General features: G+C 40.6%; 2 long non-coding RNA genes across 2 annotated transcripts; both read right to left on the bottom strand.

Moving 5' to 3' along the window:
• Positions 1–299: 299 nt before the first annotated feature.
• Positions 300–2,112, bottom strand: LOC147748002 (uncharacterized). Its single transcript, XR_015299702.1, has 3 exons — positions 2,058–2,112; positions 1,179–1,261; positions 300–430 (listed from the first exon to the last, which is right to left on the bottom strand). It is a non-coding gene; the product is annotated as an uncharacterized LOC147748002 (long non-coding RNA).
• Positions 1,362–1,749, bottom strand: LOC147748003 (uncharacterized). Its single transcript, XR_015299703.1, has 3 exons — positions 1,696–1,749; positions 1,533–1,607; positions 1,362–1,446 (listed from the first exon to the last, which is right to left on the bottom strand). It is a non-coding gene; the product is annotated as an uncharacterized LOC147748003 (long non-coding RNA).
• Positions 2,113–8,860: the final 6,748 nt, after the last annotated feature.

Genomic DNA, 8,860 nt, shown 5'->3' with positions numbered 1-8,860 from the left:
TTACCAACTGAAGCACTCACTACATTCAGTCTCTTACTCACATTCAATTGTATGTTGACAACTCATTTGGGGAAGGCTCTATAATGAAAACAAAAACAATTATACGCAGTATACAAATTTATTAATATAAAAGAGACATATAAATTAATCAACAATTTCATTTAAAACTATTACATACAAGATAAAAACCACCTAATGTGGAAAGGGAGAAATATAAACCGAGACAGTAAACTTTGTCTTGGTATTTGTTAATTCGGACACTTTGTTGGCAACAATGGGAAGATATACATTTCTTATACCCAACTATTCGTTGGCAACTCCAAATTTAAACGTTTTTGTTTGCGTCGACGCGTTTCGGAGACCCTTGATGATTATGGTCTCCTTCTTCAGGACAATGTTTTTTTAATTTCTCCAATTTGTAACGCTTCACCTAGTGTATATAAAATATTTGTATTAGCTAACACATCTCAACTAGTACTTTTAGTCAAATAGCCAATAACCCAAAAAGAAAACAGTTTAAAACCAACATATGTCTATATACTGCTAACACACATATATATTTTATCATTGTGTTGATATTTTTTCTCACATTTTATTTTATTAGCTAAAACGTTTCCCTGACATTAATACCCTTCTATGGGCGAGCCCGTCTGCTCTTCAACCTTTGTGAAGTTGTTGATACACCGAATCTAAAATAATTCAAGACAGAAGCTGCCACATTCCTGTGTTTTGTTAAAACAACCTATACATTTTATCATTATGTTAACATTTTTACCATGACACCATAGACATATAGCTGACATTTAGGTAACATTTATAGTATGATGTGAGAGAAACCCCACAGGGCTAACTTCTTATCTGTACCAAAGAACATTCTACATTTCAAACAGTTAAATAAATAAACCAAAAATTAAAACGGGAATTAAAAAACGGAAATTAAAAAGACAATGCTGTTCTTTATTATTTACATTGATTATAGCATTTCTCAAAGGTACTCTGTGTTCCAAACATGTAGGGGAATAAGTCAAATTTTAAAGGAAGACAAGGGAAAAAAGGCTATTCTTTTTATTTTCATTAGTTGCAGCCCTTCCCAACTCTATATTACCCATACATTCAGTCTCACAAACATCCTTTATACATCATTCATAAACCAAACAAGGGTTTTCGGTATTACTCACCTATGCAAAATCATCTGGGTGATAGAACTGTTCAATTTTTATCCACACCGAGTATACTTTATCTTCAATATTAGACTCCCAAGCTGTTAGTGGAACGATAAGAATTATAAAAACAACCTATTAGTGAATTGTATTAACATGAGTGGAATTACATCTCATGCGGTCCCATCTATAGCTTTTTACCTAAAAAGCGGTTGTTATGGGCTCAGAACCCACTATTGTGCATCGATTTTTCGTTTATATTAATTCAAGAGCCCTCGTTCTGCTCCTATTGTGAAAAAGTAACAATGTTGTTATCTATTTGTAATGCACGTAAGCACGGTTTCGCTTACATTAAAGTTCACAGAGGGTTACCTTCATGCTTTCTTAGCTCTGTTGTCTTTTAAAGGTCCCGTCTGTTTAAAAGCATTCCAATTAAAACCAACCTTTCTGTGAAAAGGGGAAATAGTAACCGTTCCATTATTTTTTCTCAATTGTAACGACAGGTTTCATTTTATTAGATTTAGCGAGCTCTCACCTAATCAGGCGGCTTTCGGTTCATTTACAATTCTTTCACATCCGGGTATTTAGCGCTCACGGCTGCATGTTAAATTAAATGCAAAAAACGAGCGTTGATAAAATTGCTCTATGCGGTTTAACCGGTTTAAAGTACTGTTCTTCTCTATTTCAAACGTTCATTTGGTTAACATATCAGGCAGGTTAATGTAACTGTGTACATCGTTGTTTAATTCACAGTTGTCAATCCTATTAAAGCTTACGATTCTACTGGACGGCGTTACGTTTTAATCTCATTTTACTGCCGCAACTTAAGGATTATCTAAAGCCTTAAAATTTATATCACAAGTGTCACTTGCAGTTATTCGGGATTCTAACACGTACCTCATACAGTAACCTGGCAGATTTCCCCGGTGCAGTTTCTAGCGTCAGGACGATCGCTGTTTGAAAGTTTTAGAAAACAACCCGGTTTCCCGCGCACTCACTATTTAAATACATACGGCTCCTACGTCACTACGTCCTCAGCCTTCATTTAAACCATTTTTTGCTTTATTGAAAGCTTTATTCCATCATGGACAAACTTCGCTTTTGTGGTATCACCCTATAGATATTCTGACAAGATTGTCTATATTAAAGCGTTGCTCGCGATCTTGTTGATTATGTTATACAATTTTGTATGCTGCCGATTTAAAGGGCACTTACAAAATTACGCACGTATTTGTTATACAAACGTTTCTATGCAGACCTACGTGTCACTACTAGTTGCCATGCATCGTATTTAGAGATGCACTTGCACTATCGATGTGCACATTTTTGTATATGGCTTTGGTTTGAGACTCTAATCACAGCCTAATCTCTTAAAGTAGTAGTAAGAAACAAGTTTCTTTGGACAATTGTCCATAAAACATTCTAAAGACAATACATAGTTAAAATCGATAAGAGGGCCCTACCTTGGCTGCCCAACACGCCCTTCCTACTACATGATCTCTTACAGGGCCAGTAGAGGCACATGCCATTGACAGTAATGTTTGTCATCTTTGTTTCTTTGTGTTACATTTGAGCCCAAAATATTAGCAGTTTTTGTATTAGTAGTCCAATGGCAAAAGGTTGACACTAGACTCCCCTACACACTTACTTAAATGGTAAAAAACAAACTTTGCACTAACCGTGATGACCTAAAATTGACAACTACACAATCTCCTGGGTGGCTAACCTACACTGGTCCTAATCACCCCATCCTGCTAGTTAAGAGAATGTTGTCATGGAGAGGGGAAAATCCCTATGCTGTACCAACCAGTTCAATGATTTGTTTGTAAGCTCTTTAAATGCCTCCCTCTGACCCTCTCACAACTGAGGAACTGTTGGAAGAAAATTCACAGAAGGGCAAGATGTGGGTGAGAGGTTAATCACAGGCTGTCTCTTGTCTTGTGCGTGGCCATTTACACTATCCTTGTAACAATACTTTGGCTCACCTGGGGGTCTCATGTTAGCACTTAATCCCCCTCAGATAAGAAATTCTGTAGACTGACTGGCATGTGAGGTGACTTTCTATTTGGTGGCTGTTCAGTATGTTACTATGAGACAAGTCACCTCCTACAGGTGCTGACAATGCAGACTGATTCGGCACAATGACATGGACAACTTTAGAGACCACACTGGGAGCTTAAGGAATTGGAATCTGTGATTGCTTGATATCCCTAAGCCCCTGTTAGCTGGGTCTAAGCTGGGGTGGCATGATGAGCAAAAGAACAATAGATTTAATTCAGATCTCTTGACTGGGAGTGAATGTTTGATTTGTTCCTTATTCTGTCCATCATTTGTGTGTCTTTTGCCTTTTCAATGACTGTCATATGAGCAAGTATTGGGGAAAGATCCACAGACACTATGGGGCCGATTACACTTTTTAGCTAGACTCTACGAAAAACTATCCTGTAAAGTACGTTATGGCACTAATGGCTAATGTACCCCTTTCTTTAAGGTCGCAAGATGCATCCGCCAGGGTTGCATTTTGGCCCCTCTTTTATTTTCATTATTTATTAATCAAGTCACCGCAACCCTAAGCAAGCTAACTACGGATGCCCCACTCATAGATGGGAAAGCCGTTCCAATTTTATTATATGCGGACGACGCTGTTTTAATATCACGCACTCAGATTAGACTCCAGCGACTTATTGATAATTTTGTAATTTTTATAAAGAGGAGGAAACTTTTAATTAACAAAACTAAGACCTTTGTCATGTCATGTGGGAAGAAAGTAAAGTCAGCCAAAACTTTTCACATAGAAAACGATAAAGTGCAACTGGTTAAAACATTCTGCTACCTTGGAATAACATTTGGAGGCGATGGGAAATGGACAAATGAACACGAAAATGTGAGCCTTAAAATAAACAGGAACACTAATAGCATATTCAGATTCTCAACTAAATTGGGAGATCGAAGAATAAAAGACATGGTGGCCATCTATAACGCTAGGTGTGTATTATCTGCGTTATATGGGGCTGGAATTTGGGCCCACCGTTGTGGAAATTTGCTCCTGCACGATGAAAACAAGTTCCTTACGCATTTATTGTGTGTTCCCACCTCAGCGTCCACGGTGCTAATCCACGAGGAAGTGGGTATTGATTATATCACGCCCTTGATGCTTTGGCGTTCAATATGGTCAAAAACTGAAACGTTATTTACACAAATGATCATTAGAGTTTGTATGAGGCTGGATCACTTCACTCACATTCCGTGGCTTAGATATATACATTACTGGTATAGCCTCCTGTTTAAATGTAATATTCTTCTGGAACCAGAGTTTGCAGCATCAATTTCAAAGAAGGAGCTAAAAATAATGTTTTTAGCTCATAATAGGGAGGCCAGAAAGAGATTGTCTGGGAAGCAACCCACATTTGTTTTCTATCAGGAATTAAACCTTAGAAGTGGCTTCCAGAAATATCTTACCTTAGTGACACGAAATTCCCATCGCTTTGTTTTAACACGCCTTAGGCTGGCAATTGTTCGCCATCTTGTGGCATTTCCACAGATGAAAACCAACACTAAATCCTTATGCCCATGTGATAACATTTCAAGACAAAGTTGCTGCCACTTTTTAATGTTTTGCAAATTTTATTATTCATATAGAAAATTTTATTTGAAACATATCTTTTTAAAATACAATGTCCGCTCTACTAAATTGGCTATGAAGTTAATGTTTTCTTTAGAAAGTGCAGACATCTGCTTTTATGGTGCCTTATACATTTTAAAAAGTATAGCTACCTGTAAATCCATTATCGTTTGAGTATATACTATAATCGTTTTGGACACTTTAAACATATTTTGCCTCTGTCAACAATTTATTCTTTTGCTCTATTGCACATTGTGCTATTAATGAAGCATACAGCACTTTTATATGGTTCTCTTGTACTTTATCAAGTTTTGTACAAGTTATTTTTTTACTTGATCTTATTGCGAAAGTTTGCCCATAAGAAACTTTGCATATACTGTAACTAGGGAACTACATGGTATATTGTACTTAAGCAAGCTTTGCACAGAATGCTTTAACACTCGACACTTTAGTGCGAAATTTGCATATAATAATATATCGAACCCCAAAATATTGTAGAAAAGCTGGAAGTATGAGGTAATAGAAATTTTTAGGTAGCTAATGTGTCCCCCACTCGCACCCTATCCATGCACCCATGTTCCATGTATGTAGTGTAACTTCTGTTCTGTACATGCTAGAAAGACGCAAATACATTGCGTCCATCCTTAACATGTTAGCTATCCACCCATACCAAGAAATCCTGTTAATTAGGTTCCTATGCCTATGGTGCCAACGTCTTTATATGGTGCACTTCTGGATTTCGCACACGTTTTCTCCATGTTTCCTGGCCCAGTCGAGCTAGGCCCTTAAACGAGGCCCTGAGCCTCATCTCTCCTGTCTCCGAAAGCTGTACGCATCCCTGACCCCTGCCTTACTTCCTGCCAGCGCAGCGGTGCCCAGCTCGGCCTGGACTGCCTGCCAAATTCATGTTTTGCCTGCAGCTATCTGTTCAGCCTCCTCGAAAACACATTCCAGTCTAGTGAAATAGGTAAATATATTCCCGGCTGCAGAGCAAAGGGCCCTGCCTTCCTGTCTCCCTGCAAGTAAATTACTGCTCCTGTTGCCATGGTAGGCCCATGGCCCCCGCACTCTACATGAAGATCCCTTTGCACGCACTAGCATTCAGTGATGAACGGACTCTGCCCGAGAGACCTTTTACTTCAGACACTACACCCTCCAGACATGAGATACCAGATATGTTATAGGTGCAGGTCGTTCTGACACTCCAGACACCAGTCTCCTCCACTAGTGCTAAAGTCAAAGCCCCCAGTTCCACGTCATGATAGTTGCGCGCGCATACAGGTGAAGGGTTTCTGCTGATTCTGCAAACTTTCTCTATGAATCCACCCACATGTGACGTATCTTGTGACGTTTCTCTGACATGTACAGTGCACGCCCAGGTGTACGCCTCTTTTCACGCCTCCTCTTACGCACATGTGTTCTTATCTCTCTCTTTTCACCTGTGACGCCTACTGTATTGGATTCGATTGTAACGTTTTACTATATATAATGTCTAATGTTAATAAAACTTTAAATGTCCCTTCCTGAACCTTAGAGGTGATGGAACATGATGCTCCATCCTTGAGGATTATTCCATTAAAGCCCGTATGACTCAGATACCACGGACTCTGCCTCTCATTTAAATGAGCTGTCTTGTATTGATAATTATATGGAAAAATGCATAGGTAAATTTATTTACCACATAATTTGGCGCCCGAACAGGGACCCCCCTTCCCCACTCGCCGGTGAAGTCACGCGGCCTTTGACCCCTTCTACAGCCCAGACGGAAACCGTGCACGTTTGCAGGTTTTCCTGCTATCTTCCCTCGGGCCCACGAGGGAGACGGAGACTGCGGTCCGACGTCCAGACGAGGCGGTGAGGAATGCGGAGGATCCCGACCAGAGCCCTAGTCAAGAGAGCAAGGTCCGAGGTGTCCGGAGGCCCACCTGTTCCGAAGCGCATGCGTGGTAGCGTGATGCGTCGCCGTCAGATGTCGTAGCAGTCCAGTCCAGTTTCCGAGGCCTTCAGTTTCTTGCTTCCCGGTGAGTACCGTTGTTGGGAACGCATCTAGACGGGTTCATTAAGTTGTGCCCGGTAAAGACAGGTTTGGGTACACAGACCTGGTCCTGACGTGTTCACTTAGGTGAATACGGTCCGACGTGTCTCTTTATGGGACCGGTATTGTCTGTACTGTTTTAGCAGTGCATCTAGTTATTCAGACTCAAGACTTTTCAGAATATATGTTTTCTGTGTTCCAGGTAATTTCAGTTCGACATATTTTAATGTTTTTCAATGTTGTGGTATGAATGATTGTTTACTGTTTATTACTGTGTTTATTGTGTTCACGTCCGAATCACTCTAGTCATGCCGTTGTTCTCAAAATTACGTCAGATAGGTACTAGGAAAGGGATACTCGAAGAAGCAGTTCCCGTCCCACCTAGGGACACTCCAGGATATTTTATGTACCACAAACACGGCTTAGATGCTGTGATGTATTTAGACTTATGGGTGGAGTACACCAAGAATCTGGAAGAGAAGTTTAGATGGCCTGCCTCAGGGACATGGGATGCAGATTGCATCATGAGAGTAGAAGAAGCGTTATGGAAAAAGAAAGCCAGACAATCTCAGAAAGATGCCATAGAATTGTGGCGTAAAGAATCACATAGACGAACAGAAAAGGAAATCAGAAAAGCCGAGAGAAGTAGAGAAGAATCCGAAAAAGCCAGAGAAAAAGAGTTACTAGAAGAAGGAGAACAGGTCAGATTAGAACAATTAGACCGCCAAAGAAATGCACTCATTACAGGCATGTATCCAGTTCTGGCCGAGGGCCTGCCCAAGGCGACCCCGGAAGTACCCCGTAACTTGCCACCACCATTGGTTCCGACCAAACTCCGTCACAAAAAGACCGCAGCAGACATTTTCCTTTCTTCTTAGTTAGATGATGTAGCTCCAGCATATACCAATGTACCCGTACAACCCGCTAATAATGTACCGCAGCATGTTCCGGCTGTACAAGCCACGACCCCTCCACGCCAAGATTTGCTTCCCGTGCCTGTTGTCACTTCCCCTTCTGCTGCTGCTGCTGCTACTGGTCCCCCTATTATTGGTCCTCACAATCCTTTTGCGGCAGATATATCCCAGAGTCCAACCCCATCACATGTACCCTTACTACCTGCCACGACGTCAGGTCATACCCTCGCTTCTGCTTCAGGAGGTGCCGTAGGAGGTCGCCTTCGCACCCCGCCACAGTTACAACGAATGACAATCAGAGAATTAGCAACGCAGCGTACTCCGAAAGCGATGCCACATGAAAAACTTAAACAGTATATTACGGATTGTAGATATGATTCAGTACCTGGCAAGAAAGGAGACATGATGTTAGCCTCGTTACGTCTACGACGTGTTACAGATTATTTGATGTTATTACCGGAAATGCCAGACCATCTAGACAAAATATATCATTTTATTAGAACGGGGGAGAGGCCAGAATGTATTCGCGAAGCCATGGCATATCAGAAAGTTGAGACACAAGGTTTATTATTACGATTCTTAATTAATTGTTTGATAAGGGAACAAGATCGGCCAGGTGTTGTCCGAGTAGAGATGGATGTACTGACAAAATGGAGTCAAAATATTGCAGATTGTAAACATGATAAACAAACTTGTATAGATGCCATGTCCAGAAAGATCCGTAAAGAAATAGTAGCAATACATACCAGACAGAAGGCTGAAAAGGAAGCCGAGTCAGACAAGAATGACTCCTCGGAGGAGGAGGAAGAAATAGGGACTCCAGTGGAGAATCCAGACAGGATAGCGTACGTAGGTAGAGTGAAACTCCCTAAACAGTATTCTTTTGATAGACCTTTTGACAGACCGAATCATCTAGAAAACAAGAAACGTTTCCTTTCCCCGATACCCGAGCAATGTTCTCTTGAACATGTTTTTCAAGTTACTGATAAAATAATGAGAGAAAGAATAGGTTATCATGAACTTAACACCTTACGTGATCAAGAACTAGCCCGGGCAGCAGTCCAATGGGCTGGAAATGACAGTATATATAAAGATGATTTAGTAGTGCAAACGTTTTTGAGCCTTACTC

The sequence above is a fragment of the Lissotriton vulgaris genome, chromosome 1_1 (genome assembly GCF_964263255.1).
Source record: "Lissotriton vulgaris chromosome 1_1, aLisVul1.2, whole genome shotgun sequence".
NCBI classification, from domain to species: Eukaryota; Metazoa; Chordata; class Amphibia; order Caudata; family Salamandridae; genus Lissotriton; species Lissotriton vulgaris.
Note: the sequence above shows the minus strand (reverse complement) of the source record. Positions and strands in the feature narration are given on the sequence as shown.